This window comes from Malus sylvestris, chromosome 9 (genome assembly GCF_916048215.2).
Source record: "Malus sylvestris chromosome 9, drMalSylv7.2, whole genome shotgun sequence".
Lineage (NCBI taxonomy): Eukaryota > Viridiplantae > Streptophyta > Magnoliopsida > Rosales > Rosaceae > Malus > Malus sylvestris.
Genome location: NC_062268.1, coordinates 4,148,240 through 4,162,440, shown reverse-complemented (window position 1 = coordinate 4,162,440; position 14,201 = coordinate 4,148,240). Strand labels below are relative to the sequence as shown.

The following is a 14,201-nucleotide window of genomic DNA, read 5'->3' as shown; positions in this document are numbered from 1 at the left end:
CGTTCAGGCATTTTAAGAAGAATATCAATTGCTTCATTGGTTTCTATCCCCACATCCAGCAGCTTTCAAATATTTTCCTCAAACTCTCCGAATCTCAAAATTATTAATTATTTTGCATGTCATTTAACTGTATATAAATAAAAGGAAAAGGAATCAAACATAGAATGAACCATCAATTTCATGTCAATTGTTTTTGTTACATTTCAGGATTCCCAGTTTTAAAACATTATTTTCTATCCCAGTTAAGTCTCAACTTTGTATTTGGTTAAAAATAAAATGAAATAAAGTCCCAACTTCTTATATACTAAATTACTAATAGCTAGCCCCGTGCTGCCGTGCACCACGTTTTGCAAACAATAATGTGAACGATATAATGAACGAACAAAGTTTTTACTGCTGATTGTTCTTCTGCATCAAAACCCCACAACTGTTCTGTTTTTTATTTTTAAAATGATCAGAATTGCCATTGATAAGGAATCTAAAAACAAGGGTCCTACTCTTGACAATTCTCCAGGTCATGAGATTCCCAAAAAGTGATGAAAAATTGGACATATATATGGCACTGTCTGTATAGCATGCATGTTCTGCTGGAAAATCTCAAGTTCAAACAAATAGTTAAAAAAAACTTGAGGGGTCACACAACTTGTTTAAATTATTAGATTTGTTTGTGGCTTAATAATGATATTATATATCTTGGAAAGAGTTCTTAAATAAGGTTAGAAGGGTATTCTTAATTATAAAACCAAACTACCAGATGTTGATCTCCTGAAGTAAAGTAAACTAGTAAAGTGACAAGTAGGGATGACCCCATTTCTTTTTGGTGAATTATTATCATATTTATGGAGAAGAATATATAAAGTGAAGAATAGGAGCATTTGGACCCTACTTATTTTCACAGGTCTGGTGTAAAACTACGTTTTGGATTGTAGTTTTTCAGTTATTTTAGTTAGAGTAATGTTAGGGAAATTAAAATTTTAAATTAAATTTATAAATCAAATGATGTGAATGTTCATGATTAGATTATTACTTAAATATTGATTAACAGGTTTATCTATTATTAGTGACACATCATTTAGTTAGTCAATTCAGTTTAAAATTTTGGTATCTCTAGTATTGTCCTTTATATATATACATACATATAGGCCCTTTATGCAAAGAGATTCTTATTTTTGTCAAAAAATGGAGATTAGGTGTGGAGTCTAACTTGAAAAATAAACAATTCAGATCGTTAAAGTTTGATGTAATGTAAACCTCACAACTAATTCTCATTTTTATAAAAAAATAAGGATAATTTCCGTTAAAGATTTCCTACATACATATGTGTGTGTTTATATATATATATACATAGACACACACATACTGTTTATTGTATCTTTGTTTCAAGGAACCTTCCACTCAGAGAAAAATAGTAAAATAACATAAACAAAAAAGCCCATGAAAGAAACAATGCAACCACTTCAAACCAATCACGCCATGCACACGATGATGGGACTGAAAGGTCATATTTTCTAGGTTTTTACACTTTTTATGGTTTTGAAAACACTAACAATTTGAAAAAAAATCTTCGACAGATTTTCAAATCATAGATATCTAAACTGTTTTTAAGCATGACTTTTTTAAATTATAATTAAAATCAAATATAAGGTGGTTACACTTCTGTACTTTATTTAATATTTCACCAAATAATTAATTGAATAATGTAATTCTGTATATATAGTTAAAAGCAAAGATACATATAATCTTTAAACTTGCAATACAAATTAAAATAAGTAGAAGATACAAGGTTGACAAAATTATGGTCATGGATTGATTAAATTTTGGTCTCTTGCAGGCATGTTAATTAAATTTGTTTGCACTAATAAATAATACATGTTTTGATTTTAAATATGAACCATTTTGAGGGAAAGTAACAAAAGATGATCACAACGTATTCCCAATATTTGGATCGAGTTAACCAACATTAAGTGTTTTTGTCACTTAGTATTACTGTTTAATTATTAACTACATGTAAACTATATATCCATATTATAGAGGAGCAAAGAAGAAGAAGATGAAGGTTTAGAAGGAATGAAAGCTTGTATTGATATCTTTAGAGTTGAACATATTACAAAAAATGAGAGAGTACTTACAAATTATACTCACATAACAGAGAACATCGGTTTCTTAGTTCTCAAGTTTAGGACTAACTCACTCTATAATCTTCTAACAAACTATTCTAATTCTCATCAACTGTAGACCAATCTCCACCAATATAAATCATAGAAGATGTGTTCGATACTAAATTAATATGGTAAGCCTATTGTGTGAGTTAACCCAATCACCAACCCCTTTAATTAAAGAAAATAATATATTTATATTAAAAGAAACATTGTGTGCTTTTGAAGAGATGTCAATAAAGAGCAATTTCAGCAAATGGTATCGACTTTAGTTAAAGAGAAAAATTATTATTATTGAATTTAGTTGGAGAAGATATTGTTGAATTGATGCATTCTAAAAAATGAAATGATCATAGACATAAGCCGAAGATGAGTTATTTATCGACCTAAATTGATTTTTTTTTTTTTATAAAAACTTTCACCGTTTAGTTTTAGGAACAAACTAAATTTTCTGATTGGTGGGTTAGGGTAGAGATGGAGTATGAAATATACCGTAGGAGCCAACACAAGTTGAGAGGCTGAGAGTAATCGATGGTGACAAAAGGAAAGGCCAAAGTTCTTCCAACTTCTAGGAAGATTCCAGTTCCATCGTTTTCTCACACGTCCATAAGTTTTTGCTGCTAGCCAAACTACGCACATAAACAGAAACACTCACTCTTTTAAACTTTATGTTTTATCTATTTTGAAAAGAAGGTACGGCATGTAACTGATATAATGAGTACGGAAAACTATGTTGTATTTGACTACGGAAGTTGATTAGATTGTTACATGGTGCCACATATATATCAACAAAGTGTGTATATATATAGGCTTACGGTCTATTCAATTATTGATGTAAAAATACAGATATTATCATCTTACATATCACTATTGATGTTCTGCCTCTGTTGTTTCCTTTTGCCCTTAAAGTCCAAATTCTGTAGGTCCCGAAATTAGGGTTTGATGTTGATATATATGCTCGTGGTTTTTAACTTTCATATGAGCAGATCATATAGTCACACTCGGCCACAATCATGATTTTGGTGGTTGATTTTGTACGACATTTTGAAATTTGAAATTTTCTGTGTCTTTAATCAATAATTAAGTTGTTGAATTAATATGAACAATTATCTTTTCTTGATTTGTTGTATGGAGGATCATTGATTACTTGAAATAGTCTTACGTAGGAAATAATTAAGTTGTTATATCAATGTGAACGGCCAATAATTATGTTGTTGAATCAATGGGAAACAATTATTTTTTCTTGATTTGTTGGTTGTAGGATCTTTGCTTGATTGAAATACACTTACTTGGGAAATAAATTTTTTTGTGCAATTGAAAAAAAAAAGACACCATTTTTAGTCTCTCACACACTTTTGTTTAATCATATATGTTGTTTTATTTGATTGATTCAATAATACGAGTTGTGTTAGAGATTAAAAATGGTGTGTGACAGTAGTCATCTCCCTTGTTTTTTTGGTCGGAAAAAATATATAGTGTCAAAGACTGAAAAGAGGAATATATATATACACACACACACACTGGCGGAGCCAATGCAGGGGCATTGGCATCCCTTGACCCCAATAACCTTGTCAAGTTACCCCTTTGAAAATTTTATGAACCTGTATAGCAGTACTGCAGCACGCTGCTTTGTTAACTTATCCCAAAAACCTAATACTTCTAAACTTATCCTTAAGAAAATTTAAAAAAAAAATTTAATTAACACTAATAATTTTAATTAATACTTTTTTAATTAAACAAAGCTACTATATTGAAAGGAATTAGTAGCCTTGTACAAAAGTTGGTAGAGACAAAGAGGGATAGACAGTATCCCTTGGTGCTTGTTAGTGAAATTAGCATTGATTTTACCAGTTGCAACTACTTCAGTTGAAAGAGCTTTTCAATGATGAAAATTATGGAGAATCCACATCGTAATAAGATGGGTAGATCAATAGTTGAATGATAGTTGGTTGTGTACAATGAGAAAGATGTATTTGATTCTACTGATAATAGTGTTGTGAGATGACATTTCGAAAATATGAGAACACGTCGTGTACAATTATAAATGAAAGTATGACCCATTTTTAAAGTTATTTTTTGACCCCATCGCTTTAAATTTTTTACTCCGCCACTGTACACACACAAAGTTTTGGATAATGTAGCTCAAGCATTTGTACAAAGGCCAGGAATACACACATACAAAGGCCAGGAATACACACACACACAGAGAGTTTTGGATAATGTAGCCCAAGCATTTGAACAAAGGCCAACCGATTAATTTCTGCAGGCTCTAAAATGGTCATTTGATTGAACACTTTATTAGGAAGAATGACAAGTCATCCATTTCAGTTACTGTTAAATAGTTTGTTAGAACTAAATGTTATTAGTTTTGTTAACGGTTGTGATTAGTTAAGTTTGTTAAGGGTGTTAATGTAAATAGCCAAAGGCTATATATACTGCCAAGTGTAATTCATTATTCATTCAATACAATTTTAAACTTAAAGAGGAAGTTTTCTGTTTCTATACTTAAGCTTTTCTGAAAATGAAAGTGAGGACAATGATGCTAAGCGAGAGAGTAGAAAAAAACTGAGAGACCGGAAAATGAAGCAGCAAGCTAGCTCGAGCTTGCGTACCACAGATAGAGGAACGAAAGCAAAGAGAAAATCCATTCATGTGTTGAGTTTATTAATAATGCTCCTTCTGGATGAGCTACTTCGCGAATATTGTGCAACGTCGTTTTTGTTGGGTACCCATTATTGCTACCTTTTCTCCCTGCCTTTATTTTATTTTCAACTTTTACAAGCCAGAATCGTGCATCACGCTTTGCTTTTATTTAGCAATGAGACAAAGATAATAGATAAACAGTTTTTAAAACATACACATCGGTCCCTTTTTTACACTTTGTGTTTTTCGTTTCAATTCAGACTGACAAAAGATTCTTGAAGAGTGATTTATGGTCTCTAAAGCCTGATGCATTTGATTTTGTAAGATCCCAAAATGTGGAATATTTTCTACATCCATCGATCTAAAATCCATCTATATGGGAATTCCCAAAAAGGGATGTAGACAAAGAAGCCGCATATATCTAATTAGTTTTCAATTTCTAATGTTCACAAGTCGGCCATTTGCATATTTGCATTTAGTGTGGTTTGGTTGTGCAAAATTGTTTGTCGATCTCGTACGTTTGGATTCATACGAGAACCTTCCACTCGCAGAAGCGGGAAAGAGAGTTTGCAAACTATCCATGCATGCAGACAGGAAAAGGTTGGGAGAAGTAAGAAGCTAGCTAGCATATATGCAGTGCTAATTCGAAAGCACGTAAACTTCGAGGTGATTTTCTGGATTATGATCGAATCATCGTTTTAGTTTTCTACATTGTTAAATTTAGATACTTTACTAGATAATTATCGATCGATGAAAAAAGGAAAACAAAAAGGTGAAAGTAACAGATAACTTTTGGAATGCAATCATGCAGGAAAGAATATGTAATTAAAGGGCAATTAAGACTAGTGTCCACATGCAAAATATTAATCAGCTTTAAGCATTGGGATGATATTCCAAAGTTATATGAATAATGTTATGTATTTCTAGTTAAACGTTAAGAGTTTTCTCTTTAATTCACTGTGTCTTAGGTTCAAGCTCTTCTTCTCTTTCATTGTAAATTAGTGTAGAATATCACTTGTAATAAAAAATTAATATAAGTTGTAAATTATAAATTTATATACGACGATTATAGTGTAACTATTTATTTCTTGTAATTCAGTGTAAACACCATGTTGCAAAATGAATAACAATGATGAGTAATTCCATGATATTCACTAATAATTTTATTAACACCATATACTGTAGAAATTTGTAATTAGAAATTAAAGGTAAATAATTTTAACTTCTTAATAAAATCATTAGGAAGGGATATTGGATACATTTCCAAATCAAACTCTAGTATACATGCTCGTGAATGTGACACTTAATTAACTACCACAAGCATATGATGTCAATGTGAAACTTGCTTTTATATTTACAATCACAACCGGATGATTCTTTATTTTAGTCTGGGTCCGATTTAATTTTCCCAAGAAAGGAATGCCTGGCCTATGCGGCTATGCCTCATCTTTTTTCTTATGTGTGTGGCTTGAATTAGTTACTATTGCTTTAATCGACCCACAACATACTCACGAGACAACGAGAATAACTTATATGGATCAAGTCACATGACGTTTCAATCTAATAATATATTGTTATATAAAGAAAAATTTGCACTTAGATAATGTATACAAGATACAAAACGCCACATATACATGACGGTCAATCTATTTCAAAACGGCGATAAGTGAGTAGAAAGAGCTAGGCAAGGGACAACAAATAAAAAATGGACATATGGGCGGGATCGATAAGTGGAAGTCATAAAAAGGGGATGCGTTCTCTTCAAGTAAGTCCTTGTCCGAGACGACGAGACGCCAATGCACGACACCTTTTTACGGAAATCATGTGGGAAACAGTCCAAAAGAAAGAAGATCTTGGAGCGTATAATTATGATCGTGAAGTTTCTAGCCTATAACTCTTTTTTTTCTTACAAGAATAAAGGAAATAGATATCTTTATTCCTTAGCCATACAAGAGGGAAATAATTGATCAGATCGAAAGACAACATGAGGTTGAGATAACGAGATCAGATGACAAGGTGTTGTGGTGATCATGCCATAGAAAATAAGTTATTTTTAATATATATTTTTTGAGAGAAGGTGTGGTGGTGATCATGCCCTAAAAAATTAATAAATTATGCATGGGAGAATTACGACTGTCACATACACGATGATTTGCAGAGCATCCTTCTGGGTTAAAGGCTTTTAGCATATTGGTGCGTTGGCTGTGTTTTTTCTGGTGAAACACCAAAAAGACAAGCGCACAAAGCTTTGAGAGTCTGTACAAAAGTAGGATTAAGTATCAAGTAGAATATACGTTTTAAAGAAATATACCAATATTATTTTTTTTAAAGAAATATACCAATATTTTTGTGAGTAAAAAAATCAATATTTTTTTGAGTTAAAAAAAAACAATATTTATAAGGATGGTACATTACATGTTTGTCCTCATTGCACAAGACCCAAGGCCACCTAACTATTTGCCGGAAAGGGTCACCGAAAAATATTCCGGTCGTTGGAATCCTCGCTGGAAACTTTTGTCTTCCGAGATTTTCATATGTAAATATTACGGTCAATAGAGTTTCACCGAATTTTTTTATCTTCGGTCACCTGATTTGGTGGTGGCTTATATATTAACATTTCAATAAAAAATAGAGATACTGTTTATTAGATTTGAACCCACAACCTCAAAAAATAAAACAATAACAGCTTACCAACTCAACTTCATTTATTTGTTTGTAATTTTTTAAGGTTTATAATATTTGTCTCATCATTATTTGTTGAGAATTGTTTTTTTTTTTGTTGCCATTTGTTGAGAATTGTTGAGAAATATATTATTTTTTTTCTCCTCAACAGACCCCAACTGCTAGGCACAAAAATGTTTTCTAGTTTATTAAGTGTCTTAATTATCTTTACTAACTATTAGTCATTGTATTTCACATGCATATATAATTAAATAGAGACTTTTTAACACTTACATGATTTTTTGAAAGTCAGTTGTATAGAGTGACATGAGAGCGACACTACTACAAAACTAACACTACTACAAAACTACTCAGTAGTGTAATTTTAAAAAACGACAAGAAAAATCCATTTATGTAAGATATTAGCAAAAATCTAACAGAAATTCACGTAATGTCGGATAAAAGAATCGACAGCATTTCTTGCGTCACGAAAAGGCTTTTGTTGTCGGTTAGTTCCCTTAAACCGCCAAGAAAACGTAAAGTGTTTTAAATAAAAAAAAAAGGACAGTAGTGTTGGATATAAGCACTTTAGCGTCAGATACAAGCGACATTGAAACGCCCGTCGGATACAGGCGACATTAAATGCTAAAAAATGTTGTTGGATAGAGCAGCTTTGTGTCGCCCCTAACTAACACAACTAACCATTAACAATAAAAAAAATCAGTTTTTTGGTTAAATTAAAATATGATTTTTCTGATAAATAGTGGGCCCCACCCTATAAAACTTCAACCCTTTTTTCCTTGTGCAACCTTCTCCTCCTTGCACGAAACTCCTTACAAATCTCACGCACTGCATGAGACTCCCTAAGCTTCCTCCCTCCCTCGCCACGCACCAACACACTGCAAATCACTGCAATTAAATAAAACCCAGCAAATCCAAATCCTTTGCTGCAACATCTCCCCAAACCAACCCAAAACTCATCACTCTCTGCCGCTAAATCTAAATCCAATCCAAATCTCTTCGTCACTGACTCCATCCCCAAACCAACCCAAAACCCATCATCTCTACCCACTTTATCTCATCTCACCGAGTTTCTGGGTTTTTAGGATTTGAAGTGAAATAGGTGGTTTAGGCTTTGTATATTGTCTGAGATGGTAACAATGTGTATTTGGTTACTGAGAAAATGAGAGAAAAGAGGTAGGAAAATGTTGGGATTTCTCTATTTTTGTTTCGAGTGCGAGAAATTTTGGAAGTTTTCATTTTTTTGGCTTCTGGGATGGAGATCGACGGATCTGGAGTGGAATGTGTACAGGTAGGGGTTCAAAGAAAAAAAAAACTGATATCGCAGAGTCGCCGCCACCTCCTATGTCGATCCACCACCACACCCATTGTTCTCTCTCTCACATGTCGACTTTGGTTTCCCTATTTCACCCACGCCAAATATCTCTCCCACATGAAGGTTGTTGGAAGGAGAAGAAAAGAGGGAAGGAAAAAGAAAGGAGAATCTGAAGAAAAATAAGCAGGGGAAGATGAAGGAAACGAGGAGGGAGAAACGGTGCAGGAAGGAAATGGGGGAATAAAGGGATTTTATTTAGGGGTGTGCTATCCACACACCCCTTTTTACTTCTCACACACCTCTTGTTAATTTCTGTCTGTTGATCTTCTTCAATTCATCCGATCCGACGGTCGAAAACCAAAAATGTGTGAGAGAAGTAAAAAAGGGTGTGTGAATATCACACCCCTTTTATTTAGTGCAACTCCACCGTTGCTAAGGCCCCTAGGGCTATTCACTATTTAATCCACCAGTGAACAATAACTGCCCTTAATGAACAGTAACTGCCTTTTGCATCTCCACCCCTACACTAAATATCCCTGGCAATATGCAATAAAATAATAGTATTTTATTTATTTATAAAATAATACAAAATAATTTTATTTGTAATTTTGGATAAGATTTTTAATCATTCTCATTGTGCCACGTGTCATTATTCGAAAAGACAATTATTGGTGATGGATTTCGATAAGATTTTTATCCAATGTTGTCGTGCCACATGTTGTTACATTTTCAGAATCGTTGATGATAGATTTCCAATAAATTTTTTAATCAATCACGTCACGCCACGTGTCACAATCTGTTTACAATATTTGAGGATAGATTCACGAACATGCGAGGCATGATTAGGTGTAGAGTGTAGAGGGGTGCTGTTCATGAAAACTTCTAGACTAACGTGCGCAACTCTGAATTTAGGACAATCTTTGACAATATTCCAACATTCTCATCGGTTGAATGATTTGTTTTTGCTTTTGGCATTATACCAAGCTTGTGCTTGAAATGCGGAATAAGAAATAATTATTAAATCAAAGTAGGTAATGCAAATTTGGGTATAGTACAAACAAATAAATAATATATTGTTACCTGATCCGCTAAACTTTCCCTACTTCGAAGATTAGTACTAGCTTGTGCAAAGGCGTCTCTCCACATACTAAACGATTGGCTGAGTATTCTCCAACGATTGGACATCGATTCTTTAGTTCTTTTCCCACCAATTTTCTCAAGATAATTGGCATGAATAAGACTCCACATTTCTCGCAACTTCATCATATTACCCGTAATCGGCTCATGAGTAACTTCAACCCAACTAGTACACAATGTAACATCTTCAACAAGCGACCAATTCGTACCTGCATCATTAGTCATTTTGTTGGAAAAAAAATTGGATTGAAACTTTGAGAGAAAGATAAGAATGTCGTTGAAACTAGTTGACAAAATATGAAATTGTGGTGTAAGGTAGAACATAATGAGAAGGTATTTATAGAAAAGTAAAATCAATTTTTTTTCTTCAGATTTTTATTAATTTTTTACATTTTTAATTTTTTTTTATTCACATAATTAATCTCCGCCATTAGATTTAAAAAAATTTTGAATTCCAACACTTCAGATTAGTAAGATTTCATAATTTCAAACTTTAAAAAAAAAAATTATAAAGCCGAATAACGTGGACCATTGATCTAAGATCCAACGACTGAAATTAATGACAGTTTGAATTTCTTTTTACCGTTGGAAATCCAACGGTCCACATAAAGTAACCGTTGAAATCCAATAGACGAGGAACTACCATGTGGCCTCCAACGGTAACATTGCCCAAGTCTGCGCCACGGGCCCCAGTGTCTGAAACTGGTCGGGGACGCGCCCCCACGCGCGCTTGTAATGCACACGCCTAACTAAAAAAATATTAAAATTGGGCTGACGTCGCCCTGATGCTAGCATTGAATCATACCCACCTCGGGTTCTTAGGCCAACGATTCTCGCCGGGCCTCTTGCTCAAGTTTGCTCCTGCGTAATTGCCCGGATGGGCTATACGTGGTTGCTCGAGTTACTGCCCTTTGTTTTGAGGCTTGTCGTTGGGGCTACTCCACACGGTGGAGTTGCTCTTAGGGTAAAAACCTGGCATCAGTTAAAAATGCCAGTAATACCGACATCATATATTATTTCCATCATCCGACACCACTTCTGCCCAATTCTGCGAGCAAAACTAGCAGGAAAATTCCTGCCCAAATATTTGATACCCTATCTGACACAAGTGGCCAATTACGTCAGATAAAACCAACATTACCCTATCCGACCAAGTTTGAAAATATTGAAAAAAGAAAAAACAAATACAGTCGAATAATAATGTCTTAGTGTCGGTTATATTCAACATTTACATTTTATGTTGGTTATAAGCGACAGTACTGTTGTGTCATCCGACATCATTTAAACAGGTTGTCAGAAATGTTTTATCCGACAATATATTGTAAAAAACTGCCACCAGTCTCCGAAACATTAAGCCACTTTCGTAGTAGTGCGAGACTATATTCAACAAATAAATTACATCATGAGCTTGGTTGATATAAATATTGATGATAGTAATACGTATCACAAGTGGTTACTTGAGGGAGTGATAGAAATTGTTGCTTTTCACATGTATATGCAACAAAAATTAGAGAAATTGTAACATTTTACATGATGTTTTAGGAGTCACTGCTGAACAGTGACCTAAGAGTGAACTAAACAAATATTAACAAATGTCATAGATATCACAAGTGATTGTTTGGATGTAGTGGTACAAGTTATTGTTTTTCATTTGGAAGTCATGAAATCATTTTTGAGGTCACCGAAAAGATTGACCGGCCGGTCACCTTAGTGCTTGTCGGCTGGTTGTCAGAATATTCATCAGCCGGTCGTCAGAAAAGTTGATAAGGTTGAGTGACAAACATGTAATTAAATTGAAATATAATAGTATTTATAAAAAATTTAGGTAAACTTTTTTATTAGTAAATAAATTAAAAATATGATAATGGTAATTAATCTGAAAAGCCCTTTGGTTCTTTGTCTTGAAACCTTACAAAGATTATCTAACAAAATACAGCAATATCACGTGATATTGCTGTATTTTTTTTTTTGACCTTCAATGCATGCACCTGGTTTGAGCATCGTCACGTGATATTGCTGTATTTTTTTTTTTTACCAAAAAAAAAATACAGCAATATCACGTGACGATGCTCAAACCAGGTGCATGCATTGAAGGTCAAAAGAAATATTTAAATGCATAAGCTGTTTTGGTGTAATTTTGATATTTTATTCATGATAGTTTTTACCGTACAAAATAATCATTTTACACTTTTTATAAAAAGAAAACTAATGAAAAGGGCTTGAAAACTTTGAGTTTTAATGATAAGGACAAAATAAAGGGTAAAGTGAATAGTACCAAGATTGACTTTTTAGTGTAAAAATGTGGTTTTTCGTTAAAGTGAACAGTACCGGGTGTGCATGTTTTTTCTAAATATAAAATGTTTAAAGTTTAAATTTCAAAATATACTTTTTAGGGTAACGTTATTGTAGACCTTAAAAACTACCAAACCTACATGGCGTGCAGGCCGAGTAATCCATAAGCTAACTACGTCCTTCGGTTGAATGCGGGACGTGCCAACTCGTCGGCCGAGCTCGGCCGAGAAGTAAAATTTGTTGATGTTGCGTTGGGTGCGCGGCTGACATTTGCGTCTCGCGATTATGACCGAGGAAGGAACACATCTCGGCCTCTTGGGTTCTCGAACATGAAGACAAGGCTACTATTCTTACGAAGTTCACAAATCGTCACCGTCGGATTCGGTCACAGTGATGGTATTCGTCATAGTACACTCACGCCAAATCGACACCAAAGTGTAAGGGCACAAATACTCAAAGTGGATATATGTCTTAACAATAAACGTGATTCGGCCGTCGGAATGCCAAACTCTAAATCCCACTTGAGAGTATCAAATCATAAACTAACTCGGCATGCAATGTGCCGAGCCTAATAAACTGTAACACCTCACTTCGTCGAGAATGCTAATGAGATGACCTCGACCAATAAGGATTCGGAAATCCTTATCGACCGAGACTTGGATAGATAACCAGTCACCCTCGACGCAGTGCTATCTATGCCGACTGAAGATGCTGCGAGACTGGCTGGTTCTACGGTGACAGTGCTATCTATGCCGACTGAAGATATCACTAGTTGCCTTCACAGTGCTATTTATCCAAACTGAAGGTGTGTTGGCGAAAAAAGAAAAGGAAAAAGTCTCAAGGTTGTTGAGAGAATTTATGCAGGGCAATTGTGTGTTGAATTGAAGAGGGCATGAACGATGCACAAATTCTCCTATGTATAGCACCAGACACTTTCTAGACCGAGTTAAAACCCTACTCGGATTAGGATTTCTTCTTCTCATCAAACACCATCTCGACCAATCCTATTTTCACTATGACTTTGAACCTAGTCCTTTATCAAATCGGATCCACTTCTATCCATATCTTGCCGAGACTCCTTATTGTGCCAGGATTCAATTACTCGTCTCACAGCATGACTTGACCAACCTAGGTTAGGAAGCCCATGAACTAAATGATCCACGGTAATCTTTCCGTAAGGCCTTCCGGCCGAGAATCCATCTCGGCCAAACCAATATTTTGGGCTTAAACAATTATAGAAACCATTTATTTAAATCATATTTTATAAATCATATGACATGAACGTTGATAATTAAATTATTACTTTAAAAAAAATGATATTATCTAAATTAAAGGGGCGGAGAAGTGGGATAAACCTCACAATGAGCTAACAATAATGTAATTCAAATTTGTCTTTGCAAGAATCGAACTTAAGACATTTCACTAATAAGTGAAGAGGAATACCACTAGACCGGTAGTACTAAGTGACATAATTGAATTACTACTTTAATGTTGACTAACATGTTTATTTCCGACATATCACATGATTTGTAAATTTAGCTTCCCTCACATTACTCTATTTTTAAAATGCTAATACACCTCTCATTAAGAATGGTTAAATTATTGATTATGTTTCACACGAATAAACATTGATACTTTCTATTTCATCAGTTTTACCTGTGAAAGTGCAGTTTTTATTCTTAATGCAAAATTATATTTTAACAGAAGCTTAAGCCGTGTGGTGTCATAATCTTTTCATGAGCTATGCAGTTTCGTGAAAAACGATCTATATTAACCCCGAGAATTGTAGAAGTGCAGTAACTTATAATTGTTACTACAATGAGTACGTATGATAGGAGAAATAGGTTGGCCTGCGGGCTGGTGGTCCTGTATATATCGGCGGTGACATGGATTGATCAGTCATGGACCCAAACTCGTTTGGAAAAGCAGTTAACCACGTTGCCTTTGCTCACCAATTCAACCTCCCCTCGCTTTCC

General features: G+C 34.1%; 1 protein-coding gene across 4 annotated transcripts in view; it reads right to left on the bottom strand.

Annotated features, from left to right (window-relative positions):
• LOC126582181 (uncharacterized) overlaps window positions 1-14,201 on the bottom strand; it is a 98,866-nt gene that overhangs the window by 31,244 nt on the left and 53,421 nt on the right. The gene's annotated exons all lie outside the window — the stretch shown is intronic.